This window comes from Mandrillus leucophaeus, unplaced genomic scaffold (assembly GCF_000951045.1).
Source record: "Mandrillus leucophaeus isolate KB7577 unplaced genomic scaffold, Mleu.le_1.0 Scaffold103, whole genome shotgun sequence".
Lineage (NCBI taxonomy): Eukaryota > Metazoa > Chordata > Mammalia > Primates > Cercopithecidae > Mandrillus > Mandrillus leucophaeus.
The window spans coordinates 3,390,399-3,405,314 of NW_012098432.1; positions in this window are offsets into that span (position 1 = coordinate 3,390,399).

Below are 14,916 nucleotides of genomic sequence, written 5' to 3' on the forward strand. Positions count from 1 at the left end.
AAAAAAGAAAGAAAGAAAGAAAAGAAAGAAAGAAAGAAAGAAAGAAAGAAAGAAAGAAAGAAAGAAAGAAAGAAAGAAAGAAAGAAAGAAAGAAAGAAAAAAAGAAAGAGGGAGGGAGGGAAGGAAGGAAGGAAGGAAGGAAGGAAGGAAGGAAGGAAGGAAGGAAGGAAGGAAAGAAGGAAGGGCAAGCCTAATCTTCTTCCTTAGTTTAATATAGAGGAAAGGATTCAAAGTTCAAAACCTTTAGGAAACTGGAATGTTAGAGTAGATTTGTCATTTAAGATACTCGCTCACAGTGGGAAGGTCTAGAAGACATATTTGTTATGAATATTTTGAGAAAAAACATTGTGATAGAAGCCCTGCATCCTTCATGATCATTATTCTCTGCAGACCAGAGCTTTCAGTGGGAATTGCAGCTGCTCAACTTGGAAACCTGAATGCAACAGGAGTAACTGTACCTCAGGGTGGCAGCAGCCAAAAGGCAGCATTCAACTGCCAAAGGCAATGTGGGAGTGGTTACCACTATAGACTGCAGAGTCAATGAAGCAATTAGAATAGTATGGCTCACGCAGACTAATTGATCATAGTGTTTCCAGAAGTGAAATTGATAGAAAATCTACTAAATTCTTACTTGATCCTCAATCAATGTCCAGATTTGAGTCAGATTACAGACCCAGAACCCTTTGAGCACAGGGGAGGCCAAGTTCCCTTGAGGAAAGACCCTGGTGTACTACTCAAAATGTATACTGTTAATCTTTCTACCAGGCTTTCCCCAAGGAATCAAAAAGGATCTATGACCTTTATAAGCATAACTGTATATTGGAGAAAAAGAAATAATTGGGCCTTTGGGAGACAACTTAACGTTGGCTCTGAACTGACACTGATTCTAGAATAACAAAAACATTATTGTGGCCATCCAGTCAGAGTATGGGCTTATGAAGTTTTACCTCATGTTCATCACACACTGGGTAAAGTGGGTTTGAAAATCCATCATGTAGTTATTTCCCCAGTTCCATAAGTATAATTGGAATAGAAATACTTAGCAAGAGGCAGAATTCTCACATCAGTTCCCTGATCTGTGAAGTGAGGGCTCTTATGGTGTGGAAGGTCAAGTGAAAGCCATTAGGACTGACTCTACCTAATAAAATAGTAAATCAAAAGCAATATCAAATTCCTGGAGAGATTGTTGAGATTAGTGCCACCTTCAAGGACTTAAAAGATGCAGGGTGGGCAATTTCTACCACATCTTTGTTCAACTCTGATTTGGCCTGTGCTGAAGACAGATTAATACTGATGAATAACAGTGGATTGTTACAAGCTTGACCATGTGGTGCTTCCAAATGCAGCTGCTATACTATAAATAGTTTCATGGCTTGAGAAAATTAATACATTTCCTGGCACCTGGTATAGAGCTATTGATCTGGCAAATGCCCTTTTCTTCATACCTATCCCTAAAGTTCACCAGAAGCAGTTTGTGTTAAGATGGCAAGTCCAGCAATACATCTTCACTGTCCTATTTGAGGGGTATGTCAACTCTCCAGTTTTATGTCATAATTTTGTTCACAGGGATCTTGATCACCTTTTTCTTTCATAAGATATCAAACAATGGTTCATTTCATGATATTATGCTGACTGAACCTAGTGAGTAAGAAGTAACTACTGTAGACTTAATTGATAAGACATTGTATGTCAGAGGTTGGAAAATAAATCCAACTAAAATTCAGGGGTCTTCTATGTCAGTGAAATTTCTAGGAGTCCAGTGGTATGGAGCATCTTGAAATATCCCTTCTAAGCTGAATGACAACTTGTTGCAGTTGACTTCTCCCTCAACCAAAAAAGAAGCACAATATCTACGGAGCCTCTTTGGACTTTGGATACAACATGTTTCTCATTTAGGGATATTACCTTAGGCCATTTACAGAATGATCCCCAAAGCTGCTAGTTTTAAGGGGAGTCCAAAGGAGAAAGCTCTTTGCAGCAGGTCCAGCTTACTGTGCAAGCTGCTCTGCTCCTTGGTTCATATGAACCAACAGATCCAATGGAATTTTAGGTGTCAGTCACAAATAGATAAGCTGTGTGGAACTTTTGGCAGGTTCCTAGAGGTGAATAGCAGTGCAAGCCTTTGGGATTTTGAAGTAAGATCCTACCACTAATTGTAGATAACTACCTTCCCTTTGAGAGACAGCTCTTGGTCTGTTACTAGGCCTTAACAGAAAGTAAGCACTTGACTATGGGTTAAAAAGTTACCATGCCACCTGAGCTACACATCATGAACTGGGTAATATTTCACCCACCCAAGCCATAATTGGGCATACACAGCAGTACTTCCTCATCTGATGGAAGTGGTGTCTATGTGAGCAGGCCTGAGCAGGCCCTGAAGGCACAAGTAAGTTACAGGAAGAAGTGGCTCAAGTGTTCATGGTCCCCATTCCAGCTATACTGCCTTCTCTTTTCCAGCCTGCACTTACAACCTCATGGAGAGTCCCTTACAATCAGTTGACAAAGGAAAAGAAGACTCAAGCCTAGTTTACAGATAGTTCTGCATAGCATGCTGCAGCAGTGGCAAATGGACAGGTGCAGCACTGCAAACCCTTTCTGGGACATCCCTGAAGGACAGTGATGACGGGAAATCCTCCCACTGGGCAGAACTCTGGGGAATGCAACTGGCTGAGTACTTTGCTTGGAAGTATATATGACCAGATTTAGAATTAGAAACTAATTCATGGGCTAGAGCCAATGGTTTGGTGGATAATTAGGGTCTTTGATGGAGCATGGTTGAAAAATAGGTGACAAAAATATTTGAAGAATAAATATGTAGATTGATTGGTCTGAATGGGCAAAACACTTTAAGATAATTCTGTCTCATGCGAATGCTTAGCAAAGAATGACCTCTGCAGAGAACTTTAATAACCAAGTGGATAGGATAACCCACCCTGTGGATTCCAGGTTTTTTTCTAGCCACCCTTGTCATTGTTCAATGGGCTCGTTAAACAAGTGGCCATGGTGGCAAGAATGGAGGTTATGCATGGGTCCAATAACATGAACTCCCATTCGCTAAGGCAGATATGGCTGTGATTCCTGTAGAGTGCCCAACTTGTCATCAGCAGTGACCAATACTGAGTTTCTGATATGGCCCTATTAACCTGGGTGATCAACCAGCTGCCTGGTGGCAGGTTGATGACATGAGACCACTTCCATCATGGAAGAGACAGTGTTTTGTCCTTACTAGAGCAGACACTTATTATGAATTTGAATTTGCCTTCCCTAGACTCATTGCTTCTGCTAAAACTACCATCTGTGTACCCATAGAATGCTTAATCCACCATCATGGTAGTCCACATAGCATTGCTTCTGATCCAGGAAGTCAACTTTGCAGGAAAATATGTGAGGCAATGAGCTTATTCTCATGGAATTTACTGTTCTTATCATGTTTCTCACAATCCTGAAGCAGCTGACTTGACAGAATGGTGTAATGGCCTTTGAAGACGAACTTACAGTACCAGCTAGTGGCAATACTTCTGATGGCTGAGGAAAAGTTTTCTAGATGGTTGTATATGCTCTGAATCATCATCCAATTTATGCTGCTATTTCTTTGATAGACAGAATTCATGGGCCCAGGATTCAAAGGGTAGAAATGAGAGTGTCTTCATTCACTATTACTCCTAGTGAACCTCTCGCAAAATATTTGCTTCTTTTTCCATGAATTTATGCTCTTTTGGCCTAGAAGCCTTAATTTGAGTGGGAAAAATGCTTTCACCAGAAGAAACAACACTGATTCCACTAATAATGGAAGCTAAGATTGCCACACAGCCACTTTGGGCTCTCATGCCTCAGAATCAACATGTAGAGAAGGGAGTTAGAGTGTTGTCTAGAGTGATTGAAATGGACTACCAAGGGGTAATTGGACTACTTCTTTGAAATGGAAGTGATAAAGAGTATGTCTGGAAGGCAGAAGATCCCTTAAGACATGTCCTTAGTATTGTCAGGTTCTTAATTGAGGTCATTAAAAAATTACAATGACACACTCCAGGCTAAACTACTAATAGCCAAGATCCTTTAGAAATGAAAGGTCAGATCACCCTCCCAAGTAAAGGACTACAACCAGCTGAAGGCAAAAAAGAAAATACAGAATGGGTAGTAGAAGGTAGTTATAAATGCCACGTACAACTACATAATAAGTTACTTCAATGAGAACTGTAATTGTCATGAGAATTTCCTCATTTTTTGTTATGAATTCATTTGTGTTTACATATATATAATATACATTAAGCAAATATCTTTTTTCCTCCTTTTTATCATGCACCATAAGATGTATTGACATTATATCAATATTTAAGTATTATTAATTTCCATTATATTTTAAAGTTACAGGATAATAAGTGATGAGTAAACATCATTCAAAGATGTTAACTCCCCTTCTGGGGAAGGGACTACTGCATTTTGGTTGTGCTCAAAACAGTTTGTTTTATGTTAGGTAGAATTATGATTTTGTTAGTGTCTTTATTTGAAGTTTAGGTATGGTTTAAGGAGATCTGATGACAAGGGATAGACTTATAATAGTTAATTTTATGTGTTGACTGGACTAAAGGATGACCAGATAGCTCCTAAAACATTATTTCTGGATGCGTCTCTGAAGGTGTTTCTAAAAAAGCTTAGCATTTGAATCTTCAGACTAAGTGAAGAATGTCACCTTCCCCAATGTGGATGGGCTCTACCCAATCCACTAGGAGCTCAAAGAGAATAAAAAGGTGGGGAAAGAAAAAGCAAATTACCTTCTGTCTGAATAAAGGCATCTTCTCTGGCTTTATACATGAGCATGCCTGTTTCTAAAACCACAGGACTTGGACTTACTTGCATCATTGCATTTTCCTGTTCTCCAGCTTTCATAGAGCAGATAGTGGAACTTCTCAGTTTACAGGGCCATGTGAGCTATTCCCATATGTAATATATGGAAAAATATATATATATGTACATATATTTATTCATATATATACATATATTATTCATATATATACATGTGTGTATATATTCATTCGTGTATATATATATACACACATATGTATATATATTCTATTGGCTCTCTTTATCTGGAGAACTCTAATACAGATGACATCACAAGGTTTTTTGTCCCTTCAATAGAAGGTACATGATGCCTGAATGTCCTTCTTTATATAATGCTAAAAGTGATTGATACTCAATGTTTGGATACTTTAATCCATTAAAGGTTGAAAAACTGCTATTCTAATTCTATTATTCCTTCTTTAATTTATTAGCTGGGATAATTCTCTAAATAGAATTTTCTCACAACTACTATTGGACTACTCGGGTGGAAAGTGTATAGAAAGAGGAGGATAAACGCTAAATTATTTCACCTTATGACTGCTTTTCATAATAATAACCAATTTCAGTAGAATCCTCCAATGGTGATAGGCCAGGTTCTTTTGTTAATATTATCTTTATATACTCATGGATTTAAATATACTTTATGCATTTTAACTCATTACAGTTATTAATTTTTGTTAATGCAAAGTTTTCCCTTATATTTTCAGTAGGATCTCTTCAAACTGACTCCTGAATCCTCTTGATATGGCTCAAGAATCTTTGAAAATATTTTACTCCCTGGTATGATTAGATGTCCAGGCTCATCTTGCATATTTCCAAACCTGAAGTCAGCCATTTCTATAAGCACAGAAGAGCACAAGTTCTCATGACAATTAAAATAATGTCTTTCCATGTCGCTCACATTTTGTCAAATCTGTATCTATATCTACTCAATTTTTCCATATATATGATGTATGAAATTTACAAGTCGGCCGGGTGCAGTGGCTCGTGCCTGTAATCCTAGCACTTTGGGAGGCAGAGGCAGCACTTTGGGAGGCCGAGGCAGCACCTTGGGGGTCCGAGGCTGGCAAGGACAGGAGTTTGAGACCAGCCTGGCCAATATGGTGAAACCCCGTCTCTACTAAAAACACAAAAATTAGCCAGGAGTGGTGGCAGGCGCCTGTAGTCCCAGCTACTCGGGAGGCTGAGGCAGGAGAATCACTTGAATCCAGGAGACAGAGGTTGCAGTGATCCAAGATCGCACCACTGCACAGCCTGGGCGACAGAGCAAGACTATGTCCCCCCTTAAAAAAAAAAAAAAAAAAAAAAAATTTTACAAGTCAATGTTTATTGAAAAAAATCTCAAAAATATACTAATAAAAAGTAGTAAGAAAACTATTACTGGAGTATCATTAAACAGCATATACTTTGGCGTGCAACAGTAGTTTTGGAGTCAGCTCCTCCATTTACTAACTCCTGGACCCTGCCAATCTACTTAATCTCTTTGAGCTGGTTTTCTCATCTTCAAAATGGAAATATAATGTTTACTCTTTTTTGGTGTAGCAATTATTAAACTTATCAATGTATTTTACCATGCCATGTGCTGATGTATTTTCTGGTACATGGACACAGTACATCATCTTTACTATTCTTATTATTCCTCTCCTTTTCTAATGAACTCTTTTCTGTTAGGAAAACCTATTTTTTTTACTCTCAGAACCTTATAAGTTATTTTGACAACAGATGTCTTATTACCTGTCCACCACATGGTAATAATTTTTGTCTGCAATACAGAAACCACAGATTTCTGAGGTTACTATGGAAAACAGGAATTAGCTGTAGTATAAAGGAATTATATCTGATTGTTCCTTCCTTTCTTGTTACTAACATAACCTATCATCTTTACCTTCCTTGCATACTACAGTGCACTGAACTGATAGTTTCAATGTTTCCTTTAAAATAACTTTCCAAATCGTCTTACTGGTCAGTGTGCTAAATAATTCTTCCATTTAACATCTACTCCCTTGGCTTGATTTCCAGCTCCTAAAGAAATAAAGATTCAACCTGAACTCTAGCAGCAATCTGCTTGTCTGGATAATAAACCAGATTACTTGTCAAAAGAATCTGTGGAAAGGAATGGAGTGGTTATGATTTTTGAAGCTATGACTATTATGCCAATTTAAATAGGTGAGACCGCTTGCCCTATATTCTTACTTACTCCATCAACAAGAGCACTTTAAATTTTCTTGCAAGACTGAAAAACATTCTCCGGTTGAGTGACACCTTTAGGAAACCAATATCTCAGTTCAAAGATTCTATTGCCAAGAAGAAAAAAACTTTTAAAAAATAAAACAAAACAAAATAAACCTAATGCCTGTTTTTATGGGGACTCTGCACATGCCTTGTTTTCAGCCATGCACAAGCTAAACAGATTTAATTGCCTTTTCATATGTCAAAACCAGCCTGTCCAGAGGGACGCAATAAGAGAAGCTTGTACAGGAACATTTTACGCTGTATCTGTTCCTGGAGCGATGGTGCTTATGCTTCCAAGGCTGTCAATTAAGCATATTTTTTTCCCCAGCACATATTCATTAAGACACAGTTGCCAACTTCATTGCCACTGCATTTTTTATTATATACATTAGTTCTGGTTGAAGGACAATTTAGGAATGTTTTTATGGGGAATAAAGAGGGCCTCTGGCTGGATGATTTTTCTATCATTTATTACATTATAGTAGCAAAGAAAAATGGTCCTGTGTCCCTCATGATGCACACTTATCTGCATTTAACTTAGTCTGATCCTTTGAATACCTTTTTTGAGTAATGTTTTATCATCATAGAATTTGTTCAAATAAACAGTAAATATGTATGTATTGGCCTTTCATTGGAGATGTCTTACTAAATACTAGCAGGGATGGGAATATGAAGCAAATGACAAAAGGGATGTTATAATAAAATATGATATAGATATATTAAGAAATTCAAGCATGTTGTTGTGTCTAGATGGTCATAGGTATGGAAAAATGGCAGAAACTAAGAAACAGAAAAAGTAACCCCTCCATATTAAGAGAGTCAATGATGTTCGAAGGACAAAACAGATGGGGTTGAGTAAACCTTTACATATAACTTGTAGTTTGTCTTCCAGTCCTGTTTCTATGCATCCTGTCCTAGTCTTAAGGGAGTTATAAAATACTGCTCTTTGATGGATTGTGTCCTAATTTGAGGTGCAGACAGTTTCCAACCTTTCAACTTGTAAAGAAGAATACACAAGAGTGAGCATGTGTCAGAAATTACAGACAATGTGCACATGTTTAAATTCAGAGGGGTATACATTTCTAAATGGTTATTTACATGATATACTCACATTTTGTCAATTACTTTAGTGTAGTAAATTGTAACCTCTATGTGGAGCTGTCAATAAAAAGCGCAGAAGAAAAGGACACCACCAGAATGTTTCGGTTTTTGGGGATATGTGAAACATCTCTGTAGCCCCTGGGATGTTTTTGCTAGAATCTGAGTCATGACTGTTGGAGAGAAACAGACTCCAAGACAGATAAAACCATGCAGGAAGTTTATTAATGAGTGCTTTTTGCATTGCTATTTATGAAAAGAAGGGAAAGAAGCACAAAGGGACAGAAAAAGAAGTTAAACTGTGATGCAACAGAACCTTAAGTGATCCTGAAGTGATCTCTGAAGATAAGGTGATGCTTCAGAGTTATATGGAGTTTGGTTGAGAGATAAAGGTCTTTATAACACTAAATTAACTAGCCATTCATTTTGAACAATGAAGGGCTAGTGAGCTTGGGTGAAGCAGCTCTCTTCAGCTGAGGCAATGCTCTGCAGGGGCTGGGAGCTGCAGGGTATATTTGTCGACAGCATTCCCAGAAGATGTGAAGATTCTGGGTGCTGTATTACAACTTCTACAATGGTGGAAATGATGATAATTTTTTTCAAAATACTTCTGTAGTGATTAAATTTCATCAGCTTATTTATTGGCATAGGGTTGGGGCTCGATAAATATTGGTCAAATTTGTCCTTCTAATAAAATTCATGCAAGAGTTTTAAAAACTTTTAAAATTTATAAAAATTTATGTGGAATGTATCTCCGTTATATTATATTTCTTTCCTCTTGGAGCTGGAACAAAAGTTTTTGAATAATAATATCTCATCTTATAATAACTTTATAATGCAGATGTGATATACATTTTATTTTACAGGACAGGAAACAGAGATTTAGATTAATTTAGAAATGCCTGCACAAAGGCACAAAAATCAAGTATAAAGAACCCAAGATTTTATATGACAGTTTGTTTTCTTTTCTACTGTAAAATGAGAAGATTTGCAATAAGAAGATCTGATTTGATCGTGGATCTTTCCTTTATAAACTCTTTTAATTGGGCAAACTTAACAAATGCTGATTTTTGTTTTTTAATTTATGCATGCAACTGCATCTCCAGGCTCTGTGAACCATGTTCGTCAAGGGCACATCCCAATACAAGTGACATATGAAGAGACACTTTAAGGGCAAAATAAAGAAACATAGGATGTATATGTCAGTAACAAGAAAGTATGGTATATTGAAATATTTGAAGACAGTTTTCTATGCCAAGAGCACATAGTGTGAGGACATGAGAGAAGTAGGGATGGATAGGAAAGAAAAATTGTCTATGACTTGCAGTCATAGACAATGATGAGCCACTGAAGAATTTTAAGCCGGAGAGTTGCGTTATGTCTATTGACCTTAAAAATAACACTCTACAATAAATAGGTACTAGATAAAAGGAGAAGAAGCTGGAGGTGAAAGCCCTGTTCAGAATTCCAGAATACTATTCAGAATTCCAGGTTAGAATTATTAGGACTAAATTGGAAAAAAAGTGAATGATAGTATGAAGAAGGGAGGGTTTAGGTTCAAGAAATACCAAAGATATAAAATAAACATGATTTAGTAAAATCTTACATTTATTGATTTATTTAACAGAGTGTTGCTAAGTATTCTCTTTGTGGCAATAACTTTGTGAATCTTTGGAGATTTCTCCATGGTTGAGTGGAGAAAAACATATAAAACTATTTATAATTTTTATTAATATTTTGAAGAAAACAAAAAGTACATATCCATTAAACTCTTTTGTACAACTGTTTTCCCTTGCTGTCCTCTTTGAAAAGACTCCTTGCTTTATAATTTTAATTTTTCCTCTTTCTTGGCTTTTCAACTCCTAAATATTTTATCCACAATTAATATATGTGTATTAATTCAAGTATCAGGGTAATCCTAGCTGCTAACAGAAAGGAATCCTATAATTTATACGGCTTAATTCACTAAGAGTTTAATTCTTATTTACATAATAGTCCATTGTGGGTGCTTCTGATTGACAAAAAGCCTCCTGCTTGAATTCTCCTCAGGATACTTTCACTCTTGTAGCTATATTCAATTTTAGGTTTTTAGAGTTCTGTGCCTTCAGCCATAAACTGAGAAAATATTGGGAAGATTAAAAAGAAAAGGAAGTTGTTGTATAACCTGATGAGAATAGCACACACTATTTCCACTTATAATACCTAATACAAATGCAAATGCTATGTAAACAGTTGTTCTACTGCGTTGTTTAGGGAATAATGAAAAGAAAAAAGTCTGCACGTGTTTAGTACAGAGGCAACCAACTTTTTTTTTTCCCCCAAATATTTTTGATCCACAATTGGTTGACTCCTCAGGTGCAGAACCCATGGATACAGAGGGCCGAATGTATTAATATTTCCAAAAAGTATAAAATATATTAATAACAAAAGACATGGGGAATCTCAGCAGAGAAGTAGAAGCTATAAATAACAAACAAATAGAAACTCTACAGCTGAAATGGATAATCACTGTCATAAAAAATTTACTTGATTGGTCTCAGAGTAGACCAGAGATCGCAAAAGAAAGTCAATGAATTTAGGCAAGGCGCGGCGGCTCATGCCTGTAATCCCAGCATTCTGGGAGGCCAAGGCAGGCAGATCATCTGAGGTCAGTAGTTCAACACAAGCCTGGCCAACATGGTGAAACACCGTCTCTACCAAAAATACAAAAATTAGCCGGGCGTGGTGGCATGGTGGTGTGTGCCTATAGTCCCAGCTACTCAGGAAGCTGAGGCAAGAGAATCACTTGAAGCTAGGAAGTAAAGGTGGCAGTGAGCCAAGATTGTGCCACTGCACTTCAGCCTGGGCAATAAGAGTGAAACTCCATCTGAAAAAAAAAAAGAAAGTCAATGAATTTAAAGGTAGAGCAATAAAAATATACAACTGGAAAAAAAAGAGGGAGTATAGTTGAAAAAAAAAAAAAAAAAACAGAAAAAGCCTTAATGTGCTGTGGGGTATTACCAAGTTATCTAAATATGTATATTAGCAGTAGCAGGAAGATACAAGAGGGAGAATAAAGCACAAAAGTATTTGAAACACTAACGGCTGAAAACTTCCCCAAATTGGTAAAAGGGAATAAATATCCAAGAAACTCAATATATCCAAAAGAAAACTTACTCAGAAAAATTCAAGATAACTTCGTAGTTCTTTTTTATTTTATATTGTTTATCAATATATACAATCAGAGCAAGAAATTCAAAATTTTCTTGAATCAATTATTTTCTGTTTAGTTATGCTCATTTAATGTAGAATTATATTTTTGTTTTGCCTTTTAACTTTTAAGTTTATGTTTATAATCCTATTTATTGAATGTTATTTTTGAATGTATGAAATATTATCATGTCACAAAAATTAAACAAACCCCATTTCTGCACCAACCTCTTCTTCCCATAATATCAGTTTAAATAGTAACCCAGTCTCTGTGCACCTCACAATACATGAATTTCAGACAAAGTCAAATTGTTCACTTACTCAAAGAACAGGTTTGCAATTCAACATTTATTTATATATTTATATATTAATTCATTTATTTGTGATGGAGTCCTGCTCTGCCACCCTGGCTGGAGTTCAGTGGTGTGATCTTGGCTCACCGCAACCTTTGCCTCCCGGGTTCAAGCAATACTCCTGTCTCAGCCTCCCAAGTTGCTGGGATTACAGGTGCCTGCCACTATGCCTGGCTAATTTTTTTGTATTTTTAGTAGAGATGGGTTTCACCACATTGGCCAGGCTGGTTTTAAACTCCTGATTTTAAGTGATCTGCCCACCTTGACTTCCCAAAGTGCTAGGATTGCAGGGGTGAGTCACCACGCCTGACCAAAATTCAACTTTTAAACTAATATGTGTATGATATCTGTATCAAGAATACATTAAAATAATAATAAACAACTATCATGTACAACTCTTTGCCCATAAACTTGATAACCCAGGAGAAATGAACAAGTTCGTTGAAAGACACACTCTACCCAAACTCATACCAGGAGAAACTGACAATTTAAGTTGGTCTATATCTATTGGATCAATAATAAATAACTTTCTGAAAGTGAAAACACTAGGCTCAGATGGGTTCACTGGTGATTTCTACCAAACATTTAAGAAAGAAATGTACAATTCTCTGCAATATCTCCTAGGAAATACAGGTTGGAGAAATACTTTCTAACTCATTCTATGTGGCCAGCATTATCTTAATACCCAAATCAAACAAAGATATTTCAAGAAAGAAAAACTACAGACCAAAATCTCTCATGAACATACATATAACAATTGTCAACAAAATGTTAGCAAATCAAACCCAATAGTTTGTAAAGACAATTATACACCACAATCAAGTGAAATTTATTCCAGGTATGCAAGACTGGTTGAAAATTCAAAAAACAATTAATGTAATCCATCACATCAATCAACTAAAAAAGAAAAATCATATGATCATATCAATAGATGCAGAAAAGCATTTGACAAAATTCATCAGCCGTCCATGGTAGGAACTCTTAGCAAAATAAGAATAGAGGGGAACTTCAACTTGATAAAGAATATCTACCAAAAATCCTACAGCCTACATCATATGTAATGGTGATAAATTAGATGCTTTCTCACTAAGATCAGAAACAAGGCAAAGACATTTATTTTCACCACTTCTATTCAACATTGTACTGGAATTTATAACTACTGCAATCAGGCAAGAAAATAAAATAAGACTTATGCAGATTATAAAGAAAGAAAACTATCTTTGTTCATAGTTTTAAATTATATACTATAAAATATCATTGTAAATAATGTAAAATAACAAGAGGCAATCTATGTCATTTCGGGTTTTGTGATTACTTTAGATACACCACCACAATTACAATCTATGAAAAAAAGATTAGACATCATTAAAACTAGAAACTTCTCTGTAATAGTCACTGTTAGGAGAATGAAAACACAAGCCACGGGCTGTGAGAAAATATTTGCAAAACACATATCTGATTTTTAAAAAACCCTGGTATTCAAAATATGCAAAGAATGTTTAATGCTAAATAATAAGAAGGCAAACAATCCCATTAATAAATTGGCAATAAATCTCAACAGACACTTCACCAAAGGAAATTAACCAATGAGAAATACACGTATGAAAAAATAATCAACATCGAATGTCATTGGGGAGTTTCAAATTAAACAACAATGAAGTATCACTACACACCTATTAGAAAGGTCAAAATCAAAATCACTGACAGTAACAAATATTATGGAGAATGTGAAGCAACAAGAATTCTTATTCTCTACTGGTAGGAATGCAGAATGGTACAGCCACTTTGAAAGATAGTTTGATAGTTCCTTACAAAACTAAATATACCCTTAATATATGATATCATTTGGTTCTGTGTCTCCACCCAAATCTCATATCGAGTTGTAATCCCCATGTGTCAGGGGAGGGACTTGGTGGGAGATGATTTAATTATGGAGGTGGATTTCCCCTATGCTGTTTTCATGATAGCGAATTCTCATGAGATATAATAGTTTAAAAGTGAGGCACTCCCCGCTAACCTTCTCTTCTGGAGCCTCATGAAGAAGGTGTTTGCTTCTCATTTGCCTTCTGTCATGATTATAAGTTTTCTGAGGCCTCCCCAAGCATGCAGAACTGTAAGTCATTTTTCTTATAAATTACCTAGTCTCGGGTATTTCTTTACAACAGTGTGAAAACAGAGTAATACACCATATAATCCAGCAATTATGCTTCTTGATATTTACTCAACTGAGTTGGAAAACTTATAGCCATACAAAAACCTGTATATAAATGTTTATGGAAACTTTATTAATAATTACCAAAATGAGAGCAATTAACGTGTCCTCCAACAGGTGAATGGATAAACAAATTCTAATACATTTATATGATATATTTCAAATATGTAAACAAGTCGTCAAAGTTTTAGTTGCCTTTATAATAAAGAATCATTATCTTAAAAGGACGTATGTTCCACCTATTATAAAATAATAGATGGAAGTAAATTCTTCTAAAATGATGCCAAACACTAAAATTTAACATGTAATGGGGAGCTCATCTTACACCTACTTTCTAATGAATTGAACAGTAAATAGATTTTAGAAAAATTTATTCAATTCATTATAATCAACAAATAATTTCTGAGTTCAAACTACAGCCCATGCACTAACTTTACAGCAGATTTAAAAAAACAAAACAAAAAACCTATTCTCATGCAACATACAAGCTAATGGTGGGGTTAAGAATGAGAAATAAGGAAAACCAAAATCAACTAGTAAGATATGTAGTACATTAAATAATGATATGAGTACTTCAGAGAAAAATAAAACAGGAATGGAGGAATTGAGTATCCTTGGGGTTTATAATGTTAAATAGAGTAGTACTGGGGACCTCACTAAGAAGGCAACATTTGAATAGTTAGAATAAATGAGTGAAAGTTCCAAGCGGCCATTTGGAGAAAGGGCAGTCCAAGCAGAAATGTCTTCCAAGAGTTTAAAGCATCATTATAGAAATGTGTATCTCTACATTTCTAACTCAATCCTTTTCAGAAGCTATTTAAAATATGCGAAAAATAATTTAAAGGACTGAGAGATGATAATCAAGGGGTAAAATCTCAGAGAAGAGGAATATGTTTGTTTTGAGATCTATTGCACAACATAGTGAATATAGTTAATAATAGACAATTGTACATTTCAAAATTGCTAAGACAATAAATTTCAAATGTTCTT